At 36.9% G+C, this 27,879-nt stretch overlaps 2 long non-coding RNA genes across 2 annotated transcripts; one reads left to right on the top strand and one right to left on the bottom strand.

The window, feature by feature from the left end:
* Window positions 1–80: 80 nt before the first annotated feature.
* LOC128086628 (uncharacterized) lies at window positions 81–8,388 on the top strand. Its single transcript, XR_008209445.1, has 4 exons — window positions 81–222; window positions 2,968–3,070; window positions 7,127–7,171; window positions 7,552–8,388. It is a non-coding gene; the product is annotated as an uncharacterized LOC128086628 (long non-coding RNA).
* Window positions 5,766–27,244, bottom strand: LOC128086629 (uncharacterized). The gene is made up of 3 exons (XR_008209446.1): window positions 27,059–27,244; window positions 9,692–9,816; window positions 5,766–6,110 (listed from the first exon to the last, which is right to left on the bottom strand). It is a non-coding gene; the product is annotated as an uncharacterized LOC128086629 (long non-coding RNA).
* Between the last annotated feature and the right edge of the window lie 635 nt (window positions 27,245–27,879).

The raw sequence follows: 27,879 nt of genomic DNA, 5'->3' as shown, positions 1-27,879 counted from the left end.
TGCCTTTTTCCCTCCTCCTCGTCCCTCCACCTCCCCCTCCCCCCCCAACTTCCCCCCTCCCCAAAACGCGACTCTTGGAGGATCGCTCGGGCTCAATGAAGTAATAAGAAAGGCGGCGGAGCGCGGCTGGGCCCGCGCCAGGGGGGAGGGGGAGAGCCCCGCTCCGGTCCTGAGGAGAGGAGGAAGAGCGGCGGATGGTTGCTGCGCGAGTTCTCGCTCTTGGTAACTTGCTTTTGCTTTTGCTTCCCCCTCTTCCCCCCCTCCCCACCCCCACTCCCCTTTCTCTCTGAAGGGACGATTTTCTCGAGCGAGAAAACGCGCCGCTTTTGTGCAACGGCGGAGTTTGTTCCTATTATAGGGAGCTGACTCTCCTCCCCTCCTAGTGTGCAGCAATGTTATTGCCGCTCAAACTTGTAAGGTGTGCGCCGTGCGGTGAGCGCACCGATCACACCGCGCAAAACCCTCCGCAGGCGGCACTCACCGCGCCGAGCCCCTCGCCTCCTCCCCGGCCGCCCCGCGGGAAGAGCGGGCTCGGCGCCTTTGAGCCGCCGCCTCCCCGCCCGCGCTCTCCTCCCTGGCCCTGGTCGAGGGGCACCCCAGCCGGGAACTGCGGGCCCGCAGCGCGCCCCGAGGGCGAGGGAAGGGCGACATGAGGGCCCTTTCCGCAGGAGGGTCCCAGCGGATCTCCCGGCGCGTCGGGGCGCTCCCGAACCACGGACCTGTAGCTCCGTTCTGCTGCGTGCCGGAGCGAAGAGTGCGTTGCCGTGCACTTTGCTGAGCAGCGAGGGGACATTGCGAGCCAGGCGCGCGGCAGTGCACCTTGCACCGCATCAGCCCGCTGCCGGCTGTAGGCCGGGGAAGAGCGGCTCACAGCGCTCCGGCATGGGACGGGACGCTGGGAGTGCCTCTGCGTGCGCGGTGCTGCAGAGGCCCCGCCGCCCTGAGGGCACCTTATCCTCCGCTTCCATAAATTAGAGCTGTCACCTGGCCCCATCTCTCTTTTTCCCATGTGTGCCTCCTGGAATCTCAGCTTGGCTCCTCATCTAACGGTATCCTCTCATCTTGACTTTTCTTTGCATTTCTGCTCCGAACCAAATTAAAACGCACTAACTTGATGTTAAAACAGAGACTGCATTCAAATTCTTTGTATTAAATAGCATCTGTGTTTGCATTCTGTTTTAATACAAAATGCTTTGGATTGCAGCTAATACCAGGAGATATGAAACTGGTTAGTCCCCACATGTTGCACATAAAAAGAATTCATAATGAGCATCTGTGGGATGTGGAATGGATCCCATGAGTTAGCTGAAGACCTCATAACGTAAGAGCTGAGAAGCCTAAGTGAATTATGACTCTCTTTCCTTGCAAGTAGGATTAATTTTCTATCCCACTTATATTCATTATCTATCCTGTTTATACTATAGGGACACCAATTGTTTGAGTGTTAAATATGAAGACTTTACAGAAACGTGTGGGTTAGGTTGTTCACAGAGAAGAGAGGGAACGTTGCTCGCTAGGAAAAAACGTCATTCGAATTCCATGTTTAAAGAGCTATATTAGATAAAGCTGTTCACTTCTTTTCAAGAACTGCAAGTTCTTCGCCTTTCTCTTACAACATCTTTAAAATGTGAGGTTTACAAAGTACCTTCCATCTGCCTGTGGCCCTCCCAGTGATGTCAATAGGAATTTTGCATGCAGATGAAGGCCCGTAGATGGCCTTTAGAGAGCAGGTCAATAAATGGCTGGAGGAATAATTAAAGACTTCTGAGCTGCTCCTTTCCTTTTTCTTACAATATAGTACAAGACTGGCATGAATATAGGCTGGGCTACCACTCTAATTGGCTATGGAACAACGCTGAAAGGAATGTAAATGTGGGGAGTAGACATTTTCCAAATGATCATTCCATCAGTGTATGTCCAGGCAATAGAGTGGATGTAATCATGTCCAGGTCCCCATCCATTGACTGTCACTCTCTGCTCTATAGTGGCAACTCCAGGCAGGAATTCATGTTTCAAAGGGACAGCTCGGACAGAGAGCCTTTAGTCAAGCCCGTTTAGTCCTGAAAGTCACCAGTTTTTATCCATGGGAGAAGAACCAGACTCACTCTCTCCCTCTCTCTGTCTGAGATCTTTGGTAACTATTGATTAGTATCTGAATTTAAGTGTTAACACAACTGAAAAGGCAGCGTGGGTAACTTTGCTCACACAAGTAGACCCACTGAGTCAGTGGAACTACCAACAGATAGTTTTGTATGCTGTGAGACTAGCACGATTCCAAGGTAGGTTTGCAAATGTTTGCAGAATACATAAGCACTTTTTTTCTCATCACTCTAAAAAGATACTAAATGAAAAATATTATCTCATCTGCTGAAAAGTCCATTTTGATTGTTAGTATCTTCTGCACCCAAATTAATCACAACAGTAAAACACAGAATTTCTGAGACATGTCTTCTTTTATACACTGAAGAAAATATCCATCATCAAGCTTCTTCTCTGCACCTTATTAAATTGCGTGGGCCCAATTCACCACGCGTTTCACCAGTGCTACAACACCGTGTGATGGATTAAAATGAATTCGGTGCAGCACGCCTGTGTGAAAGAGCTGAGGATCCAGCCTCATATTTTTAATTGAATTTATTTCTCATTTTGCTCTGATTATTGACAGGTTCTGGTGTCTGAGTGACATACTTTTTGTCTAAATGCCTTATACCATTGTAAGATATTCTGCAAGTTGCTTTAGTATTGATTGATCTGAGAAATGTTCTGATACAGTACTGCTGTTTCATACAACACAGTCTAGATCTTCCTGTCTTAGGCAAAAACATATAAAGATAAAAATTAAAAACACATGACAGTGTGTAATATAATCACATATAATATTTATGCTTTACATATACCTATCTATCACAATTATATATTATATCTTGATTCACATTGTCAGTATACTGCTGTTCCTTTTTTTCACAGGTGAAAAAATCTCTCTTCTCTGGAAATTCATTTCCATTTACTTAAAGTTAAATGGTTTGACTTTGAATTTTCATTATCTGCTGTTGGAAGGAGCCTGTGACAGGTATGAGAGAGAATGCTACAAAGCTTCATTGTATCATCTAATTTTTGCTTCACTTTAGTCAGATATCATTTAGGTAGAGAGTAAAATACTATACATAGAACAGGATAAGATAGAACAAAACAGAACAGAAATAAAATAAAATGAAAATAGGATATATAATGAATTACAGTAGAAAAATGCCTTTATCTTGAAGTGACTTTTTTTCCTCAGCTATACTGATTCCTCAGTAGTGAGAAAATTGAACTAATTTTATACAAAAGGAATATGTCATAACAGGATATGGCATTTATCTTCCTGAGATAGGGGTGACCTCATCATTCACAAGTGGCGTAGCTATGAATGAGTAATCAGCCTCCCCACCCATTAAGTGTAGATAAAGTCCACATCTTCGGAGTATTAAATATTTGAAAAATATTATTTTACAACATGCCACCTCTACAAGTGCCCACTGACTGTTGCTTCAGTTGCTGCTACCAATACGTATGTTAGTGGGAAGGGAAGGAAAGGAAGCTCCTCAAAAGGACCTTGCATAATAGTGAATGGGAGATGAGAAGTGAGAATAAAAGAGAAGAGGAAAACAAAGGAAGATGGACCTGCAGGGAAAAAAAGCTACTGGCAGAGCAGGGATAAGGCATTTCTTTAACTGACCAGTACCTTCATTGCTGGCAATATTCCAAGAGCTTTATAACATACATAAGTAAAAATATTTTTCATATTAATACTTCATATACATCAGCTACCTCATATCTCAAGTTATACTGCTTACGTTATTCCCATAGGAATTTATCTATGTATAATATGAGAGAAATATATAGTTAGGAAAGAATTTGTTTTTACTATTTATCAGCAGTGCATATCAGAGAAGAGCCGCAGTTAAAAAAATACAGTTTCTTTCTAAAACTCCATAAGGTAACAAGATTTTCTCCTTCAGATGTCAGACGCTGCATTTTGTTTTCATTCCTTTGTAAAGGCAATGAGTACAGTTTGAAGAAAATATTTAGAGTTTAATTCTAAATTGAAAAGAACTGGCTGTTCATCAATATAGAAGAAAAACCTCTAAATAGAACGTGAAGTCAGGAAAAAAGACCATCAAAACTTAAAGAGAAAAAGCTCAAATATTTCCCATCTTTAGAATTCCTTGATGTGTACTCAGGGTGGGAAGAGCAGATGAAGGAAACAACTTTTCTGAAAGGTTGCACTGCAATGAAGGGCAAGATTAAGGTAGTTCCCTCCCCCTATATTCAAAAGAAAAGCAAGCGGAGAGTAAGATAGAAGGAAAGTGCCTGGGGAAAGTAGCATCACTATCGAAATCATAAAAGATGTATAAGGACATCAGTGGAAGAACTAGAAAAACTATTAGAAGAATGCCCTACAGGGCTATCCCAATGGCTCAGCGATTAGCACGCTGCACTGCCACTGGGAAAATACAGCCAAGGTTTGAGGCGAATCTTAGCATCTCCCTCATTGGTACTGGCAGCTGAGAGCCTTATGAGGATGGTGAGTCCACAGTGGAGAAAGACTGATACATTGCTCACTTGCCCAGAGGTATGCACCTAGGCTCTGTTTTGACCACCAAAGCTGTTTCAGGAAGGAGGATCTTTTTTTTTTTTTTTTTTCAGTCATCAACTATCCTAATTCCCTCTCTATGTGAAAGCAAAAGAGCACTTCTGTCTCGCTGACATTATGATGAAGAACCGCTCATTTTCCAAGGCTAGAACACCAGTATTAGAGTCAATTGCATCCTTTGCTTTGTCCCAGAGTTTGGTTAATTAATTCTCTCTTAGCACCAGAAGTTTCCTGCAGTTTTGATCTCACCCAGGTTTTCTGGCAGCACCAGCAGAAGATCAAGAGATGGATGGGCAGCGAGTGTTTCCAGATTCTGCTTTTGCAGAGTGAAGAATCTGTGAGCTCTGCAACCTGTGATGCTCCTCCAGGCAGTTTTAGTGCCTGTGTCTCCATTACCCTCATCTTCAAGATCAGTGTTAGGTTTCCAAAGTAGAGTAATCTGCTTTCACTGGCATCAAATTGGGGTCATGGAGACAAGACCACAACTAAACTGTGCTGCTTGCACATCCACAGAAAGCTGATTGATACCAGACAGTTTGATAAGAAGCTTAATTCAAGAAAGTAGAAAAATAAATCATGTAGTCTTTTTTTTTTTTTTTTTTTCCAAATCTCAGAAACACCAGCATCTTATCCTGTGCCCTCACCACATCAAGAGTTTCAGTTGCTAATTCTCTTTGGTCCCACTTGTCTGTAAAACAAAGCAAAACTTACAAAGGACCCAGGAGTAGGCAACGCTTTCCCCTTTGAGTTATTTATCTTTCTTTTCAGGCTGTGTCAGTGTTCCTAAACCAAAATAAGTTGAAGAAGCAGCAGTGTTTCCCGGAAATGAAGCAAGAAGTGGCAGCTTAAGGTTTTTGACTCTTGGCCCACCTGCTCTGGGTGCCCTGTCTTGGAACAGGCAGAGCCAGAGGTTCCTGCCAGCTTCAACCATTCTGTAATTCTGGACTGTGCTTAGAGAAGTCTTGTCCTTCTCACTAAGCAGTCATTCCATACTAATTCAGAAGAAACAGAAACCAAATATGCTGTCTCTTATAACTCCTTTTTGTTGAACAAATCCAAATTATTTATACATACAGGAAAAAAAAAAAGAGGCTTTTTCTCAGAACATTTTCAGACAAGCCTACTATAGTCTCTTCTTCTTGATACCAACAGTGCACTGGTGATTCCTGCAGTAGTGAACACACTACATGAAAATTCATGAGACTGAGCATATGTGTTTCCTTCCTGCTGGCCAGGTTGGAAGTCCCAACCAGTACCAATATCAACAGCATAACAACAGTTCTGTTAGAGCAGTTTAAAACTGTGCTAGGTCCTCACATCCATGCTTCTTCACATTTTCTATGGTTTTTGTTTATAGCAACAGCATTATTTCTTTCAATTCATTGAAGACAACAGTGTATTGTGTTCCTGCACAACACAGCATAGTCCCAGGTGGGCAGCCATGTAAGTCTGGGTCTCAAAACAGCTTCTGAAACTTCAAGCACAGATGAGAGTCAGAAATAAATACTATGAACATTGATCTTAGTGTTTTTCCATCAAGAATTAAAACTTCTAGACAAATACATGTATCAAAGACTTGAATTCAGATTAGCCTCTGAAAGTGTATCTTCGTCTAGTAACAGAAATCTCTAAGAAGGTACCCATTCTTATTTACTATTTAAAGATAGCTGTATTTATAGCAATTTGTTATTATCCAGTTTCAATTCTCACTGTTAAGCTGATTGTCCAAAATCTCCCTTGCCTTCTTTTCACAATCAAGAAAGTGTTGAGCATACTCACAGGATACTTTCAACGTTTAAAAATCTCAAATCTTACTTTTTCAATGTCAGGCTTCTCTTGGCTTAAAAAGAAACAAACTGTTATGTAGTCTTCATGGTTTATCAGAAACGTTAAAGAGAGAGCTTTATTCATTCCAGAGTTACTCCTCCATCCACATTATTTGTGCTTCAGTCATTGCTTTCCATATCATATTAACCACTGAGAAGAACAAACACGACAGGCAGCACTTAACCAAGTACCCTTACTTTTCACTCTTCAGAATTCCTTGTATTTTTCATTTTGACAATAAATAAATAAATAAATAAACAAACAAATAAACAAATAAATAAAATGATCTAATGATCTGAAATAATTCCAGCCCATTTCCCCAGGTCAGGTAGCTCATTGTCTGGAGACAAATTGCTCCAAATCCAAAACTGATTGACTTTTAGATGTTAGCAGCTTTTGCATGTGTATCTTTATTATTATTATTATTATTATTATTTCCTTTAATTACTTTTACACTTTGTCATAAGTCTTGTCACAATTTCAAAGAATATTTTACTATGTACTTCATCAAATCCAGATTGGATGGTAGTTTTTGCCTAAATAAAGTCATTAACCTCACTTTATTCACTAGAATTACTCCCCCAGAAGCTACTTAATTTTTTTTTTATTATTATTTTCACTGTCGCTGCTGGATCACATTGTCTTATTTTTATAACCTCTTAGGCATTAGCAACATAGTGGATGAAGATTTTCTGGACACTGAAGGAAGTAAGTCATGTCTCTGCCTGTTCATTAGTATATTCTTTTTTAAATGTTATAGAATTTAGCCATTATTCTCTGATTACAGATTTAAAGCCATGTAGATTTAATTACAGTGTGTATAATATGGGTGGATATCGACCTGTGTAAGAAGATTATAACTTCTTTGTTCAACATTAATTGAATAGATTTTATTCTACATTTCTTGTTTTTGTCCTAAAACGGTTACGCTTCTTTTTTTTTTTTTTTTTTTTACATCCAGTAAAGTCTCCTTTTACTTTATTTTTACACTTTACATAGTAGTCTCTTGACAAGACTGGTAAATGAAAGTTGCTACTTGCTAAGGTTATCATCCGTTTCTTCTCTGTTCTCTGTTGTTGTTTCTCTAGCAAACCTTATACAGAAGAAAAAGCAAGAGAACTTCTTCAAATTATTGTTTCTCTTGATAAGCATCTTGCACTGCGGGGAAAAGCTCCTACAGGTTTTCCAGGTTTTTTTCACTTAATATAGATTTTGCCTTTTTAGTTTGGAACACGAGAATATGTGAGTTTATACAAAAAGATGTTATAATAATGGCAACAGTATCTGTAGAGCGAGAGAAGTTATTTTTAATTGAAACTCGTAATAATAATTTTCTCCTCAATTTTCAATTTTTGCAACAATTTTGTGGAAATAATTATTTTGTTTCAAAGCCTGTAGTTTCATGGGAAGTTTCAGCATTAAAAATATAAAAGTAAAACCAACTTTGTTTAACTTGACTAAAGCTGTCATAAGGTACAACTAACCATGAATCTTTTGGTGAGACAGGATAGCAGTAGTTCATCCAGTATTCAGATGTAACCACTGAATTAATTAAAAAGTTAAAAATCTGTCTTGAATGTTTCACAGTCCATTGTATTCTCTATGTTTTCAATTCATTACCTTATTTTATGTGCATCTTGTCTTTCAATATATGCCAACAAAGTACAGCAACTAGATTTTTCTAGGATATACTATAATTTATTACTGCTGGACTTTTGATTCTAATGAGTTTTACTGAACTGTTTTGAGCTTATAGAGGAGTACAAGGATGAAGAACTACATAATAGAGAAGACACATTATGCAAAAAGAAGTTTTAAATTAATAAAATGATTAAAGCCGACATATCAGACACCTGAAGTAGAAAAAAAATTAACATTTTCTTGAACTAAGTTATGGACTAAAAACATGTACTTCGGTGTTTTTGTATTTGAAGATAGGAACAAGAATTATTCCACTTAAGCAGAAATAACTTTCTTAGCTTTCAGAATATATTTATTATGGAACTTTATTATTTCTACTAAGATCAATTTTATTTGCATTTGATTATTATGTGTGGGAGAGGCCATGAGAAGGAATAATCTAAAATAATTTGAGAGATTTTCGAGAGATTAAGATCTTCAAAACTATTTTAACAATTGATGCTAGACATTGCAAATCATTTTTTTCCTTTTAAGTCCTGGTATCTGAATTATGATATTGTTCATTTTATCACACACATATAATTCCACATGTTTTGTTATGATGCTGTAGGAGGATAAAAGTACCTCTAACTTTTCAAAATGGGCCTAGAGTCGCACACCATCAAAATTGTAGAGAAATGAGAATTCAACTTGCATCTCATGGTAACTTCACATAGAATCATCCAAGGATCAGTGTATTTAGGAGTCAAACCACCTGTATGCATACATGAATAGTTAGAAATCTAGTCAACCTGAGACCACTGAGATGTAGTCCTTCCCCACCTCTCCAGAAAGCCAGGCTGAGGGTTTCCTGAGGTTTTATGCTGGGAGAAAAGTAGCTAAGGAGCAGAAAATGAATCAGTACCTTTTTCATCTGTGAAGCACAAAGTTAATGTGAGAGTGAATCTATATTTCTTTGTTCAGAATTACTGTAAATGTTCTCTTGAGGAGAAATTGCTCAGTCTAAGGATAATTATAGTTACACAGCCATTGAGGTGAATTAGTGTAGGGAAATTAAAGAGACTCACCTCATCACTGAGGCAAGGAGTGGCAGTGACTATTCCAAATGCTGTCTGTTCTGAAGCATCCTACAAGCAATAGTATCTGCTCAGACAGCAGATGCGTATGCCATGCTTGAAGCTAATTATTTCTGCAGGGTGACAGTCTGAGAGTGATTAAAAATATATATTAATATATATGGTATATTAGACCTATAAATATATCTTCTCTGATTTATTTGGTCTGAGCTCATCTATAAATTGTCTGGCTTCTGAAGTAAAATGGCAAAATTGTCTTGCATGTAGAGGGATAGATTTCAAGTTAAATCAGTTTCTATAACAAAAATCTAAGTAAATTACAAACTCTGAAGAGCACAGACACAGCTAATTGCAGTATGCAAATAACCAAGGGTGCATGTACATCTTGAACAGATACCAAGCCAGAGATCTGAATGGAAAAAAAAAGTTCAGACTATACTTATCCTCTTGGAATCCAAGAAGAATAAGACTAACGTTTCAGTAGAGAGTAGTGTTTAGAAGTGCAACACACCTTATTCAATCATGAACATGAGTAATGACAGACTGGTATTCTGTTTCAAGAGAGCAAGCAGGCATGATTGTCCTCCTCAATTATCCACAATGTCAGTCAAACTTCTTGGAAGAATTTGGTGGTTTCTTCAAGCAGAGGAAAAAAAAAAAAAAGAAAAGCCAAATAAGTAAAACAAAGCACTAAAACAACAACAAAACAAAACAAAAAAAAATCAAAAAAAACCCCAAAACACAATTATATTAGACTTTTCACATGCTTTTTATAGGGAGCAAGAAGGATTGCTGATCCTTTTGATTCTTAAAATATTATTATAAGCTTTATTCACTGTCCCTTCCTCCTCAGAAAAAAAATATTTTGAAAGATACTTACAAAAAGTAAACATACTTACAAAAAGTAAACACAAAAACATGATGCTTCTTCCTAGCACCCCTCTCATGCGACAGTATTTGGTACTGATCTTCTAAAATTAGTAAACAACAAGAAATAATTTTCATTAAAGTATGTTGAGAATTTATTTTTATCTTTGTGAAGTGTTTGAGTATTTGTTGTTGGCAGAATGATAGTGGAATCAGTAGCCTACTGCTACTAAAACTGAGCACTGAAGTTAAGAATAACTTTCTTTTAGTAGTTTTTAGTAAAAGAAAGTAGTAGTAGTTTAGTAAAAGAAATCTTTTAGATTTCTTTTAGAAATCAATGGGCTAATATTATCATTATCATCATATATATTATGGTTCTCATTGAAGTTTTGAAGATTCATTTTTGATAGAAGGCTACTGAACCCTAAAGAAAGTGTCTACTGAAAGTTATCCTCACAGTGAAATTAAGTCCAATACAGCCCTGTTTTGCAGAAAATAAAAGCTTTGTTAAGTATGAGAGCTATGCATTATCACTTTCATAGAGTATATAATAAACACAATGCAATAGATACTAGTGGATAACTGTAAACACATGTTGCCATTAGATTTTCAGGAAAAATGTACAGTACATTATCAGCTAACAGCACAAGTTACATAATACTACAGCATATTTTCAAGAGAGACATAAGAATTAAGATAACACATTTTATGCTCTTTTAACCACAGGCTTTCACTTTTTCTACATAGCTATGAGAATCACACTGATGGAGTCCAGTGTCTCTTGCAACAGAAGAAAATACCATCAGCACATCCACCCTACACAACCAGTTTTCTGCCCTTCTCTCCCAAGCCAGAAGAATAGTCTTCTGCAATCTGAGTAATAGTATCTCCACTTCACTGAAATACTCAGACAAAACAAGATTTGTAACATTAGACTAAGGGAGAATAAATTAAGATGCTTATTAGGAAAAACAATCTTCAACTTTTTAAAAACTTAAATCTAAACACTACTGACTTCTTAAATGGCTAGAAGAACTTGATAAAAAACATCAGATGCACGGCTTGATCACACTCTATTTTGTGCAGGTTCCTCCCTTTACCACTTCATGAATGTTGTCATTCCACAAACTTTCAACAATACCATTATATTACAGTAGAAAAAGCATCAACAGGAAATACTGTACACAAACTTGAAATAGGTATGTGGAGTGTGTAAACTCTTCATTCTGGCTACAGACTGTGAAAATGGTGTGCAGATTTATTTTTTTCTTCCCATATCTCTAAGATACTTCCTGTATTCTGGGTCCATTTTCCAATAATAGTGTAAAATTTTATGTTTTAAGACATAAGCACAACATTTCCAAATTTAATTGAATACTTAGTTCCTTACAGTCATGTGTGTCTTTGCAGCTCAGAACTATGTAATCATGGAACCACTAAAGTAGAAAGCACAGGTAACGAATATCCCATCAACACCAGGACAAGGCATAAAACCAACGTAGTCTCTGTATAGGGTAAGAAAAAATAAAAAAAAAATACCTGAAACCCACCCAACAAATGACATAAGAATCCAAGTCAGCTGATGCAGATTAGTTTAAGCAGCCTCAAACCTATCCTCCAAAGCTGCAGGTGGGCAATGATGAGAAAAAAAGAAGCAAAATATTTAAATGCCCTGTCTCCTTCAAGCGTAATAGATGAATTTTCTCATTTTGCCTTAGCTGCAGGAAGCAAATCAGGTATCTCAGTACAGAAGATATTTATGTAACTTTGAAGTCATACTAGCACATTACATGATATTCAGGTCAGCTTGAAAACACTGGCACCTGACCAGCTACATTAGTGCAATACTCTGTTACACCATTCACACCAACACCCCATCTTTCAATGCCAATTCTTTGCAAAAGTTTGTCAGATTCAACTCTCATCAGAAGTTGTGCAGATTTTTTAATTTTTTATGTACTTTTTTGAGCCTTGAGGCTGCCTTGTGATAGAGCTTCATAGAAAAGTTTCAAAGAAATTACATTACTTTTAAAGATTTGTTTATCTTGCAAATTCATCTAGATTCTCTTCAACAGAAAATTGATAGTTCAGAACTTTATTAAAGTCTTTAAACAAAACAAGAACTCTATTGTATATTTGGACATATTCTCAAAGAACCCACAAGCAAACAGAAATACATATAAAAATACATATTGAAATCAATTTTGATTTTGAGAGAGCATCACAGTCAATCCACGTGTAAGTCACTGAACACTGGGTTACTGGTTTTGACTGAAAGAATTCTGCATAAGAACAGCTACGATAAAAGAAAGGATGATTGACAATCCTGATAGCTTCTGAAGGACCAACATTACTGAAGAAAGAATAAGAATTATATTTTGACAATTAAGAACTCCTTTCTTTAAAATAAATAAATACATAAAAAATAAAGTTAGAGGCTGGATTGATCAAATAATTGTAACAATATAGCAGATATGATCAACTCTAAAAAACAAGATTCTTAGTAGTAACTTTACCACAATGTTCATTGTAGAAGGACATACGCATAGTTATGTATGCGTTGTAGAACCCCTGTAAAGTAATAACTTTAAATGAACTAGCCCTGTTAAAATAATACATTTCTGGGCACCAAACCAAATATGTGCAAGAATATAGTGCAAACCTTCTGAATGATAAAGCAGGAAACTAACGAGAAAATAAAACTACAAAAGGAATGCTCAATAGAAAATTGAATGATAAGGCTGTTTATATTAATAGTTGTACATGTTACCATGAAATCAAACTAAATATGATAAGAGAACCTTTTAATATTACTATCTGTTGAAGAAATATATTTATTAAAACACTTGACCTAACCAGGTTGCTTCTAATTTCATCTCTGATGTTGATTATAAGGAAATGGTACCAGGAATGTATTTGTTCTTTTTAAAGTATTTCTTTCATTGTAGATATATGCTCTCCTTTGTTAGGGCAGCACTGCAGACCCTGATAGGGATCCAGTCTCTGAAACCAAACCTTATTCCATTTAAAAAGCAGGACCTGTGCAGAGTTAGATCCAGGACCTCAGAGAGTCCTAAATACCAAACTCCTTTTGAAAACAAGAAACAATACCACCCAAAATTCAGACCTTCAGAGAAGCTTGGTCCTCTGAACTCCTGTGAGGACCAAGGTCGAGTCTCGGGAGGCAGCGAGCATATTGAAGCTTCAGGCATATGCTGTCATCCTAACACGATATTCAACTTCTCCCCAAAATTTGGGAGCCAAAGTTGATGATGATAATTGATAATATCATGGAGGAACTGAACTTCCAAGCACAACATCAAAAAGTCATTTCGCTTCCCTGAGCATCAGATTGCCTATGAAGACAAACCTCAGGAACACTATTAGCTTGTTAGGGCTGTTATTAAATTTAGAACTCCCAGCATCTCCTCTTCTAACATCAGACCAATTTGTTGCCGAAATGCATTCTTATTTTACAAGAGCAGGATATCAAGAACTAGAGGAGCTGAAAAGTAACCTGCTTGGTGAACACACTTTCTTTAAGTAGCAAGAAAGCCTTGAAAGTAAAGATTGCTCAAAAATGACAGGAAATCAACAACATTTGGAAAGTGGATATCAAGGTGTGAAAAATAAGAGCAGAGCCACAAATACTACAGAATAAAATATCATAGTAAATTAGTTTTCAAAATGATATTTTGAAGGTTAAGTATTTCTCCCTAAAATAAAACTGAGAATGCTTTCAGTATTATTTCTGTGCCTTCTGCATATATCATTCTACTTTTCATGTATTCTTATTTATTAAAAACAAACAAACAAACAAAAAACCCTTATTCGGATATCACTGAAAACAGAGAAAGTCTAACAGATAATAAAAGAGGAACAAAAATTACACTAACCTAAATTAGTTTATTTTTCATGTTTTTTTGGTTCCATCCAAACCCCAGACTCTGTCTCTTGATGCTTACTGTGAAGTTGCCTTCTGCCCTGGTTGACTCGTGTCGAAGTCACCTGACTTAAGAGGCAGATGGCAGTGCCTTGCATCTACAGGTATGTAGATGAAATATAGCAGATTAAGTGACTCTGAGCTGATAACTCCAGCCTCTGTTCTTCTAGCTTTTTCAGAGCTTGCGACTCATTGCCATTCTCCTGAAGTCACAGAGAAAGGACAGACGGTTTTAATTATGATCACAAAAAAAGTCTATCAGGCATATGGAGATAACAGCCTAGAATTTTTACGAGGCCTTGGAGAAGTTGGTTTGCCAGAATTTGAAACTCTGGCAGTTGACTTATTTGAGGCTGAGAGAAAGTTTCCCGCATCTCTGATTTTTTGCCAGGAGAATCTGAAAATAAAGTTACAAATATATGACCTTTGCTTAGAAATGGATGATAGAGAAAAAGTAAAGATAAGAATAGCTATGGGTCACTAGGAAAATAAAACAGAACACTCTTGTAAGAAGTAATCATGAAATATTTTGAACTTTATTTCAAAGTCCCTCCTCATGGGACTTGCTTGAAGTTCTACCATGTTTTGTTGAAGTCAGTGAAATTTTTGTGCCAGATGGATGGAATTCTTGATAACTATATTGTAATAGCTGTAAAGGATTTGCAGAATAGCACATAACTTAATTACTTGAAGACTGTTTTAAAATGAACATTTGGGAGAAGGTGGGGAGGCAAGAGACCAAAGATTTCCTTATATCCTGGTGGCATGTTAAAAATGTAAAGAAAAACCTGAGAAATTACTTTTCTAATGGAAAAACTGATAGTACTCTATTCCTGGAAAAAAAGTAGGATTTTTCCTACTTGATGTTGAATGCCTTATCTTCTGTTTATTTCCACTGGAAGTCTTTTAAGAGTCTTTTAAGAGAAGACTATGCTTAATTTGCAAACATTAAAATAACTCATAGTCTAGATACATTTCACTATACATTTAACTTTACAATAAGAAGCTATATGAAGAACTTGGAAGAACAGACTTTTGCTCTTTGTGAATGAGTACTCTATGGGACATGCTGGAATTGCAGGCAGAGCACAGTCAGACTCCAACACAACACAGTTCTCACCAGCATCATGAGTGCACTGCTTTCTTAAGCACATCTCCAGTGTGTTGTTTTGTTTTGGTTCTTTCTCCATAAGAAAAAAAAAATAACCTAGCAGCAGCAAATTATCTGTATGTGCAATCACTGATCATTGAGAGCAAAACCTGCTTTATTATTGGAGATATTTAGAAGTGTAGGGCAATTACAGCTGCCTTGTATGTGAAGTAATACAGAGTGATTCCTTAGCACCTTCACATTCTTCTCTCTTGCAACTTGTATTTCTCTCACAGTTGTATACAGACACACAGGATAAGCCCTGATAAACAAAGCTCAAAGGTTGTAGATTTTACCTGAGATCATTTCTCATCCCTGAAAAAAAACCAAACACAAAAACAAACAAAAAAGAATGACAATAGCTGCAACAACACTGCTTCTTGGAGAACAATCTAGGAAAACCAGAGTCAAAAAGCCTGCCAAATTCAGAAGTTGTTATTCAGAGTCAAGCTCTTGTACTTAGAATGACTTGCAGCTTACAGTATTGGCTCTCAAAATGTTTTTTGAAAACAGGGACTGCTAGCCTGGTTCTTTCAACAAGTGAATAGCACAGTGAAGATTTGGAGGAAAATTTCAGGTGAAACAGATGATGGCAGAGCTCTTTTAACTTCCCTGCTGAAGCTGGGTATTTGACATCAGCTGGCTACACAGCCAGCTTGCTTTCTCTGCAGAAAGATGCCATCTGGTTTGAAAACCTTAAGATGGACTGTATTTGGGATATAAAAGTCCATGTAACTTTCAAAAATCATGACTTGTCCAAGTATTTTTGCCCATTCAAGAAATATTTTTTTTTCTCGCATTTAAATTCCAACTTCACTAAGCAAGCAAATTTCTGCATCGTGATGAGCACCAACAGTGTTAGCTGAAATCAAACCACGTTAACACTACTCAACTCATAGGTAATCCTGTTGAATTCAACATCCTTACCCAATCAAAACTTACTGCTCTGAAATCCACATTAGCTATCACTGTTCCCTATTAAAGACATAGATGGGAGTTAAGTAACTCTTAGAGTAGATTTTTACATCCATCAAGATCTCTGAGCAAGCAGCAGTACAGTGCTTTCTGGTGACCAAATTGCTATTGAATCAGCTTAACTACAAGTACAATGAAGCCTAGAGCTGTAGCCATTTGGCAAAGAGCTTTATGATCTGTTGTACTATGGCATGAATTCCCTGCAGAGATTTGGCTTCAGTATGAATGCCGGTGGCCATTGCCATCAGTGTATGATTGAGGTGGGGATGGAGTAACAATATGGGAATAGCATTGGGAAATTCAAATTTTTCCTCCCATTTTTTCAACTTATTTTTCCACTTCCATGTGTTTTTTATTCTGATTTTGAGGACAGAAATAATCATGCACTTACCCTGTAATAATGTAGTAATCTGTCATATAAATACCCTGCCATTATATGGTAATTATGGTTTCATTAAATGATCAACAGCTACCATGTTAGCCAAGAATAATTACACATTTGTGCCCTGTATCTTAAAGTGTTCTCGGCACTTTTTTTTTTTTAATTGAAAAGGGAGAAAAAATGTTCCCTTGTGAATAAGACCACAGTTTGGCCCAATGTATGCATTTATTCAGTATGACTTGGAATGCCACAATCTCCTATTTTGACTTTATTCCACAGCATACCAAGGTCTCATTTAAAGGAACTTCACCACAGCTATAATGGCTGCACATTTTCAAAGTTTCCTGAATAGGGGGCCGTTCCACATTACTGCCTTTTTTCCTTTTCACTTCTAGCGTCAGTTCATTACTTTCCAGAAATTTAATAACACCCTAGTGTGTGGACTATAGCTCTCTGTCTGTACAACCTGGTTTAACATTTGACACTGATCCATACAATATGCTAGCTTGAAAATTTCTGTGATTGTCCTCAGCTCTGAATATCTTCTTATGGTTAGCAAAGAGGGACATTCTTCACTTTTGAAACCTTTTAATTTCTTTAAGTTGAAATTGGAGATATTGGATGTAAGGAGCATGTTTAATATTCAAAGAAGATGCATTAAATTGCTCTGAATATACCAGTGCATGTAGATCTGCTAAATTTTACTATGTAGACATGGTGCAAAAAAAAAAAAAAAAAAAAAAATTAGCAGTACATTTTCCAACTTACGACTTTTGAGCACAAATACATGATTATTCATTGCAAACAGCTTTTGACCATTCATTGAAATGAGTGTCAGCTGCTCCTATATTCTGGATAAATACATGAGGAGTGAATTTAGAGTGAAATTCGCATGCCTTATCATGCTTTTAAAGGTCTTAAAGGACCCTAAGTTGCCCCAGGGTATCTGAGCCATCCACACAAAGCTGGCTGGTCCTTCAGGAGACTAATGCTCTCCTGGAGTGGCAGCCACAGCCCAGGAGGGTATCCTTCAATAGTAAATGTGACCCTGGCCACCCACACTTGAGTTGTGCCACCTTCCTCCCAGCCCAGCAAGTAGCTGGGCTGAAGTCTGGAAGCTTCAGCTCTATTTCAGTTTCCTGGGCCAAGATTTCTTCTCAAAGACACGCATGTAAAAATCCATATGGGAAAGAGGGGAGGAAGTAAGGAAAGAAGAAGGGTACATTCAGATCTTCTCTTTTAAGCCTCTCCCATGTTATGTGTAGATTTTCACCACTCATTCCTGCATTTCTCTCCCATACCAACTCATTTTTCTACCACCAAATTCTTTATTTTGCAGACATATCGCAATTTTCAGATAAAATCTTTCTCTCCAACTTTCCCTTTTCCAGCTCTTACTGAAAAGCTTCTGTTTCAGTGGTTTTCACCTGCATTTCCCCTTTCCTTTTCCTATGTAATTTAAATTGCTAGTTCCAAATTTCAGGGAGCCTTTTGTTTCCAGCATACTCATAGTGTCTGATTCAGCACAATAACTTGAGCCCATGCATAACCTGACACAGTCATCAAAAACACACAAATGGAAATAATTGAGCATGTACCTCACAGAACATCTTCCAAAGAATTTCACTTCAATAAAGAGTAAAAAGGGCAGGATTATTACAATAAATAATCTGGACCATTTCCTTATGCTTGGAGTAACTAGAATAATCTTTTTTTCCTAAACAATTAAGATGTTTACACTGAATTAAATGCAAAAAAATTTTAAATGCTGTACAGACACAATGTTGGAGCCCTTTCTGAAATGCAAACTTTCCATTTGCAATGGAAAATTTTTATGTCCATTTTCTCACACTAATTCTTTTATTAATTTTTTTCTAAGACAAAAAGACTCACAATCTGTGATACAAATAATACATAAAATACAAACAACCATGTAAATACATTAAGAGCTCAGCAAAGACTCTGGATGTGGATGAGCAGTAAATTCCAATCATAACATCAGTGATCCAGTGACAGAACCTGTCCATTGACTGCATGCCTAAAGACATCACAGCACTCTGTTCTTAGAATGTAACTCAAATTGTTGTGTACCATGATCTATTGATTTGTATTTGTACCGTGTCACTACTTCAAGTGAGATGAAATATACTCTGTGAGAAAAAGGTATCCTAATGCAATCTCTCAGACCATATGGGTCCAGCAATCTGTTGTGTGTACAAATGCCTGTGAGGTAGGTGCTTCTTGGACATAATGAGCAGAGGTATAAAAAAAGGAAAAAGTGTGCAACACAAGAGAACTGAGAGTACTCAGACATGATCCTTAATCTTTGTAAATCATCACTGATGCCATAGGTTATGGCACACAGTGAAGTTCTGGGCATATTTCTGAATAAATTAGGAAAATCAGAAAACCCAGAGAATTTCTAGATCCTACAGAGATACTCCTTCTATTTCACATAATAATATGCATTATTTATAGACACTTTCAGGATATCTAAAAGTATTTTTCAAGAGGAATTTGTTACCAGCCCTTATTAGAACTATGCACGTATATAAAAAACCAAAAGCTCTGTAACCTGCAAGAGAATGCAATCAAGAAATTCAAAGCTAGATTTGGACTTCCCCTCCCCAATTATTACTCGAGTGAGATCCTGACTGTTGAGAAGGAAAAAGCAGCTCTGTCATGTTTTATTTATATATTTATTTATTTTTAAAAAGCTTTGCTAAGAAAGGGAATAATTTAATACCAGGAAACCTACAAAAGAAAAATGACCACTAATAGTATATGCAAGTAGAACATACTCAGGTAACTTGACCCATATTTTTAAAATATATATATTTAGTCTGTCAGGGGCTGCTAGCACAAAGGCTGTGGTCTTGCAACTGGAGACTTCTCATTGAAGCCCCAGAGGCCATTAGGCCCATCCTGGCAATGGGGCATATACGTGCTCTGGGGGTGGGAGGCAAAGTCGCTAACAGAGCAATAACATTGCTATGGAAGGCTTAATTGAACTTTCTTTCTGGATGCTCATACACTGACTGTGTAAAGTAAGCTGAATATAACAGCTGCACAAAGCTGGCATCTTTTTATCTGCATATATTGGCCTCTTTTTTCCTTTTTTTCCATTTATGGCTCTCACATTTTAAAAGTTATTACGGATTTTATTTATACAAGGCAAACGTCTTCCAGTAATAAAACGGAAGTGAGAATAAAACATAGGAATGAGGTGAACAATCACACAAGCTTTGAACTTGAAAACATTTTGTGCTGTAGCTGAACATGTTGGCAACAAGCCATACAATTTGTGTACAATCCACATGGGCAGTTCAAAATGCAAATGATAAGGATGCAAGGACTCCTACAAACACATTTATTCTGTCCCATAATTTGTTGTGTAAGTATACATTACATGAAAAAAATGCATTTCAGCAATACTGAAGTGAAAAATCAAGTCTTTTCAATAAAGGTGAAAATAAATTGCTCTTATTTACAGTCACCTTTTATTGCTGTGCCAAACTACTGTTTTGGTTTAGTCTTTTTCTTTTTCATAAATTTTTGCTGTGCTTTTGAGAGGTTCTGTCATGATTTGAAAGAGTCTTCTTTTTCAAAGTGGGAAATCCTGTTAGTTAGAATATCTCCAAAGAAAAAGAATTTGAAGTGCACATGAAAGGCACCTGCAATGTGGCTACTCTACAGCCTCATAGATCATGTCAGGTGAAGCCAGGCATTGTTTAAAGAGGTAAGGAACTGTGTCCCTGTGGGTGGCCCTCCATGGCCCCTGCCAGCCCAGAGAACTAGAAAGCTTCTTCACCAGTCTGTCTTTCTGTTTTTCTAATTGTTGTGTTTTTTCTTCTCAGTTTCCAGAGATAATTGTTTAGTAGAAACAGTAAGTATCATAGAATGGCCTGGGTTGAAAAGGGTCACAATGATCATCTAGTTTCAACCCCCGTGCTATGTGCAGGATCACCAACCACTAGACCAGGCTACCCAGAGCCACATCCAGCCTGGTCTTGAATGCCTCCAGGACGGGATCATCCACAACATCCTTGGGCAACCTGCTCCAGTGTCTCACCACACTCTGTGAGAAGAACTTCCTCCTAATATCTAACATAAACTTCCCATGTCTCAGATTAAAACCATTCCCACTTGTCCTATCACTATCTACCCTCAGGAGGTTCTTCCTCCTTTTATATGCTCCCTTCAAGTACTGGAAGGCCACAATGAAGTCTCCCCAGAACCTTTTCTTTTTGAAGCTGAACAAGCCCACTTCCCTCAAACTTTCTTCATACAAGAGATCAGAGAAATATCTTGTTTTTCCTTTCTTCTTCTGTCTAGCCACATTCTAATGCTCTCACTTTGAATACCAATGACATTTTAGCTACCCTCCTTTATGTATGATACAATATTGGGGTGGTTTTTTTTGGGGGGGGAAGAGGAGGAAGGAGGGGCATCAAACCAAACAGTGCTAGATATGTAAACTTCTGCAGTATTTATTGCAAGGCAATAGAAAACGTATCACCAGATCATTAAAACTCTGACCATTGTATCTCACGTACAAGATCTTTCTTAGTACATTAAGACCGTAAAGCAGTTTACAAGGTCTGGTAGAAACATTTTATTTTATTTAGCATCAATATTCATTTTTCCCCTATAAACCCTTCTGCCGTGCTACTAATGTTATTACTGTCAATACCAGCCCCCTTGATATTAAAGAGTAAGACTTGCTATTCAGGGACATAATGCAAACCTATTCAATTTGATGGCCACAAATGGAAACTGAGGGAATAGCATTACATATATCACACAGAGAAATAATTTTTCTATATGCACTCTCAAGTCCATGTTTTCCTCCAGTTACCAGCTGACTCAGGCACTTTAGTCCTGTACTCCAAAGTGACTTCAAGCACTCAACAGCAACCAAACGATAATCAGTGTGACTTACTTAAACATAATATCTTAAAGCAAGACCAACATCTGCATTGTTTACATATTCACTGAACGTTTCATTGGGTTTAGTGTTAAGCACTTACTTTTACATAGAGAAGCACAGACAAAAATCACTAACTCCTTTCTTTTTCCTTCCGTTTCTTTGAATGGTAAGACAAATGACAATTTTTATTTACTTAAAATGAGGAGGTCTTTATCTTTGTTTCACAAAAATCCCAAATAATTATGGAAAAACAGCTCGCTTTCTCCATCCTACCAAAGTTCCTTCCATTTTGTAATGGAATTTTGTCTAATTTCACCTCTTTGAAGGGATGAGTCTGTGTATTCATATAGCATGAGGAGTCATACTGTAGATAAGTCTACAATTACATTTTACTTAAACAATTTCACTTACTGAAAGCGTAGCCTTCCCTGCCTCGTGCATTTGGTATTGTCTTTGTTATAAACGGAAGCAGTTAAGTTAGAATTAATTTCATGAAGGATTTAGCAACAGGCAGTTGGACCCCTATCTGCCTTGAATGGTAAACACCAAATGGCCTAACACAAAGTGGCAAATTAAATTAATTATGCTCATGCGTATTGTCTGCATATAGGCTTTCTTTTTTCTTCTTAGAAGAAAATACCCTCAATGTGAAACAAAACCGTATGTCATAGCTAATTAAGTAATTGCTCTAAATTGCCATAACTAACAGATGCATGCCTAGGTGTATTCACATTGTAAATCTACAGAAGAGGGCATAAGAAATTAAGAAGTTTCAAATGGAAGAGAGTTCACTCAGATGAATTACTTTACCCTAAATATCATAATTGGCCTCTCTTACAAGAACTGATACTTTTAAATTCCAGAAATGATAAATGAAGGACTTCATTAATTAAGGACTTTACCCCTTTACCCTTGAAACAAATATCTCTTTGTATATATACTTCCCCCCCCCCACACACACACACACTCTCCTCCCTCCTTTTCTGCTCTCTTGTTTTTGGCTGTAGACTCACAAAGCAGTATCGTGATCCAGGATTCGTTTGAAGAGATTTCATCTGGAATGGAGTCAAGCAGGGCAGAGGCAGGGGAGCTTTTACAGATTATGACTTGTAAACTGGTTAATACTCTGAAGCACAAGGATCCAAATGTTGAATAGTTTTGGAAAAGACTACAGCCTATGTAGCCACATCCCATTCTGACAAGATATGCTGGGGGTCCAAGATGAAACCAGCTATCTCTACAGTCTAATATGAATTGAAATAAAATGTATATAGTTACTGACACTTAAATGTACTGTTTACAACAAAGTAAGATGGTAATAAAGAAGAAAACCTCATTCTCTGACACCTTGCATGTTTCTCTTGGCAGTAGAAGTCTGCACAAGGCTCTATGTAATGCTGAGAATTTCATCCAATATCTCTAAGGACTATAGAATGGTGGCCATGGTTTCATGGGATAAAAGCTTTTAATCTCTCTCTTTTTTTTTTTTTTTTTTTTTTTTTTTTTTTTTTTTTCTTTTTTGAGGTCATCAGACAGCAAACTGATTCACAAAACCTGGCTCAAGTCCTCAGCAGCTTCTGAGCAAATTTCACACCCTCGTGAAGAGCTAACTACGTAGATACGAGATGAATTCCACTTCTCATGCTTGAGGAGCCAGGACACAAGACAATGTCTGAATAAGCTTTGTATCTACATCAGAATTCTATTTACTTTTATTGTCAAATAAAACACAAACAATATTGTAATCATTTGGAAATAATTCCTGAATATGCAGGCTGTGCTGAAGTGAGATTCCCTGGGATGGATGGATGTATATTTTACCTGCTGCATACACTCATTTTAAATGGACTTGTGGCACAACTGATTGAGAACAGGTGGCATAACAACAAAAACTGCAAGTGATCATCTATAAATATATGAATTCTTTGTTTTCCATGATAGAGAGAAGTACAAGGCTACAGACTGCTTCAATCAATGTACTCGAGTAACTTGATTTTTTTTTCCTTTCTCCAGATTATATCTTACTTTAGCAGCACAAAGGTAAGGGATTAGATATATTTAGCATCCACATTCTTTGCAACATGTACTGAAAACTAGTTAAAAGTTAAAAAAAAAAAATAAAAAATTGGAGATTCTGCACAGTAGACTACTACCTACTTTTATCTTTCTCTAACCTAAATAAAGGAATTACATAAAATTGTGTTTCTTTCAGTTGTATTCATAATACAATTCTAAGATCAGAAAAAGTTGTTCTGTATAGATGGGCTAATTTCTGCATAACAAAGACCATAAATATTATTTGAGTTAGAAATAGAAAGACACCCATATTGAATCTAAGCTCAACACACCTTATTTTAGAAGACAATGAAAGATAAATATCCAAATTCATTAGTCTTCCTGTACTTGCATGGAAGATCCTCTGGACACATGAATCACAAGCACAAACTAAAGAGGTCTAACCAGACTAATTGTGTGGGATTTGTCTCACAAATGAGAGAGTTTATGATCAAATTTTAGCTCTCCCTAGCTAAATTAGTCATCTGGATTCCTTCTGAAGTTAATACAGAGAAACAGACAGGAGAAATCAATTCTGCACCCTGAAGATAGACATCCCAAAGGCTTAGGCACCTAAAAAGTAAGCGTGGTGAAGGCCACCTTAAGCAAGATATGAACCGCTGAGCCAAATGATCTGAAAGCCTCTATTTATCCCACTCTTGTGATAATAAGAAAAAGCTTAAGGGTTCCAATAGAAATATATATTTCTAGTCATAATTTTCAGTCAGTGGCTCATTTTACATCTTGTTCATTTGAGTAAATCTATCCTTATGATTAGATAAACATTAATTATAGGTACTAAAATCTGAGTATTTTGTCAAGTAATGTGTGTGCATAGAGTAGGAAACAGTTGCTTACATTTTCAGCTGTAACTCAAGACATTCCTGTGCTTTTCAGAGTCTTGTCAAAGTTTTCCAACATCTTTTTTTTTTTGGTTTGGGGGAAAATAGGCAGGGATAATGCAGAGAAAGTCTGTCCAGAGTTAACAATACCTCTTATACCATCCTTTTTTTTTTTCTTTTTTTTTTTTCAGCTATATTATCCCTTTTCATCATAACTTTGCTCTCACAAATGAAGTTTTCAAAACAGACTAAACTCAAGATCTTTTAAAACAAGATTCTACACATGTGGAAGAGAAATACCAGAACAACTTACAATATTACTGGAAGCCAGTATCCATATACATAAAGTCAGAATTTGTTGGAAAGCTAACCCAACTTTCAAGAGTAGCCATGCCTATCAATCCAGAGACAATACTTTCTTTATTTCAGTTTCTCCAACAGGTTCTGGTCATTAGCTACATTTTTCAAAGTTGAGAAACTGATTGCAACTTTTAAGAAGCAGGAACATTTCTCTTATGAATAGCAACCAGTGGAATAGAATGAAATTAGAGGAAAAGGATAACTATTTATTAAATCTCAGACATTGTATACAGAAAAAAACGATTCTCCTACTTCTATGTTGAGGATAATCAGTTCTAAATTGAAAACATTTATAAAAGTGCTTTAATTGTAGTCAGTTACATTGTAGTCAGTTAAATAAAACAACTATAAATTTAAGAGAGCTTTAAAAAAAATATTGTATTTATCAGCATGTTGTACTGCTCACTTACTGGAAAGGATAAACTTTTCTTTAAGGAAAATAAAGTACAAATACATAACAAGACAGTATTCATTTGAAGAAGTCCAAGCTTCCTGTATTCTGATTTAAATGAATTCACCCTGAATTCAGTCTTTCTAGTCCCCATGCTTGTGGTAGTAGAGTTTTCTGGCCCCCCTTTAGTTTCTCAGTGTCTTTGTGGTAATGGTTGTGCCTAAAAAGGGAATGCAATGTTCCAAGTGACTTCACACAGACATGCCTAGGGCCTGATCCAAGCCTATTGACAGCGGTTGGAGTCCTTCCATTTGCTTCAGTGGACTTTGAATCAGTTATTTTATAAGGATGTTACCTCCTGGCTTCCTGATCCAAAAGACATGCATAAAGAGGCCAAATTTGCTGCGCTCTTTTTTTTTTTTTTTTTTTTTGGTACTCTATTAAATGGCATCTAACTCTCTCTCACCCTAAATTACTATCTTATTCAAGTAACAGTTTTAGGCCTCTTCTTAACTTTAAGGCATTTATCATGAGTATAGTAAATTTTACCTTGTAATTTTGTTGTTGTTGTTGTTATTGAACATGATCTGATTACTTTCTATTCACAAATCTAATTCTTGTAGATTTCCTTTTCTATTACATCTCTGCTCCTCACAAGTAATGGCTGCTCCTGCCATTTCAACATCATTTATGAAAATTAATACCTCTGTTACTGTCTTTCTGAGATCATTAAGGAAGTTAAAGAATAAACCATAGTACAGATTCTTGTGGTAATGCGGGATTCTCTTTCCTTTTTACAGTGATGCTGTTTGTCAATGCCCTTCATAGACAGCCTTTCAAATGGTAATATAAAGTCATAACCATCTTTCAAATCAATCTTAATTTATAAAAATATGAAAGAAAATACAGCCTAACATTTAACCAGCATCCAACTGTAGTGCAGCCAGCTCTTTTAACTTTACTTGTATTCAGCAAGACTTTTCAACAAATTCTTATGAAATCTCTCAGCTTATTAAATAAGCGCATCTGTTATTCTGAAAAAAATTAAATGAAAAAAAAAAAAAAGAACATCAGCGAGTTTCAGAATTAAGTTAATAGTGTTTTGCTAGAATTTGCAAAGTTAGAATTAAGTTAATAGTGTTTATTTCATAGGACTCTTATTCATCCCTTACATGTCTATTGGCCCTGTTCTTCCTCCCAGTAGTATATGAAGTAAAGATTGTCAAAGATCAGAACATTTCTGAAAGTTAAAATCCTCTCTTCTCAGTTCTTGTAATGTGGTGTGTCTTTCTTTACTAGGAATTAAAACAAATCTGTTATTGGTACCACAAGTTCAACTTCAACTCCTTTGGAACTATTAAGGTGTCAGTTACCTTAGGCAGGCAAATTGCAGGTACTCAGTTGTGTGTTGTTTGCTTGCTTTTTAAGTACTCCCTTATTCAGTTCTTACCATCAGAAACTGCTTCTAAGAAATTATTTTTAAAATTTTTGGTACCACATCATAACAGCTCGAGGGATCACTTAAACTTCTTCCATCTTTTTCAATCAAACATCTAGCTCAGTCTTTCTTCTTCTTTTATTGTTCATAATTAAGCTGCATGACTGCCTTCTAACACTCATATTCTGTCTTTTCTTTAGTGGAAGTATAACTAGAACAGTTTGATCCTAGTTTAGGTATCACAGTCCTCTTATTAACCAGGGATCTTTAATTCTTATTCTGTGTCTTACCATTTCCTATGTTCCTTCCGCAGGTAAAGTTTTCATAAAATTGAAGAGCACTTTCCCTGAATTAAGCCTCTTCTTAGGCCTTTTCTTTGCTTTTGCTTTATGAAATCTTACTTTAGTGATAGTAGAACATCTTTTACACTGCCAGCTTTATATTCAGAAAAAGCTACTTTCATTTATCTTTGTTTCCAAATAAAATAACTTAATCTTCTTTAATTCAACACACAGAATTTCTAGTAGCATCATTAGGAAACCTACCTTTACTTGATGAGAAGACACCTGCTATATTAGCTGAAGGGATAATAGAAGTAAGCTTAAGAAGCCTTGTTGAATATCTTCCAGACAAAATATACTAACGTGAAAATGATTGTAGGTCTTAAAAAAAATAAAAAATAAAAAATAATAATTAAAAAAAAAAGTAAAATTCAAAGACAGCCTGTTTCTACCAGGTTCTTCATTGCATAAGCCCTGGAATCCCACTTGAACATCATGAAGTTCGATAAGACCAAGTACAAATTGCTGCACTTGGATCAGGTCAATCTCAAACATCTGTGTGGACCAGGTGATGGGCAGATTGAAAGCAGCTGTGTAGAGGAGCATTTGGGGGGGGGGGGGGGGGGACAGGATTCTGGTCTTGAGTTCTCCCCCAGGGCAGAGCTCAGACACCAGCCTCACCTCATGAGTCCCACACATGGCTGGGAGACAGGTGAAGGCAACAGTTCTATTAAAATTACAAAGCAGACTGAACAGTTTGTGAATACCCTACCAATTGGGAATGATGTTTGGCACTGGAAAAAGATAGTCACGAAATACAGTGGGGGAAATTACCAAATTGAGAAAAGTGAGCTTTCAAATGAGCAACAGGTATATTCTTGGGGAGACAGAGGAGAGTGTTGGTTATTTTTAATTATGGCTTATTTGACAAAGAGAATCAGCTCTCAAATCAGTGGGGAGACAGGCATTATTCCAGTAAGAACTGAATCAGCCAATAAATCACACATAAATCTGAAGTTTCTGTGCTCTGTTTTTAGTGGTTTTCTTCTGCATATCTGCTTCTCTTGGCTGGACCACTTCATAAT

Source organism: Tympanuchus pallidicinctus, unplaced genomic scaffold, assembly GCF_026119805.1.
Source record: "Tympanuchus pallidicinctus isolate F22 unplaced genomic scaffold, pur_lepc_1.0 scaffold3, whole genome shotgun sequence".
Taxonomy (NCBI): Eukaryota; Metazoa; Chordata; class Aves; order Galliformes; family Phasianidae; genus Tympanuchus; species Tympanuchus pallidicinctus.
Note: the sequence above shows the minus strand (reverse complement) of the source record. Positions and strands in the feature narration are given on the sequence as shown.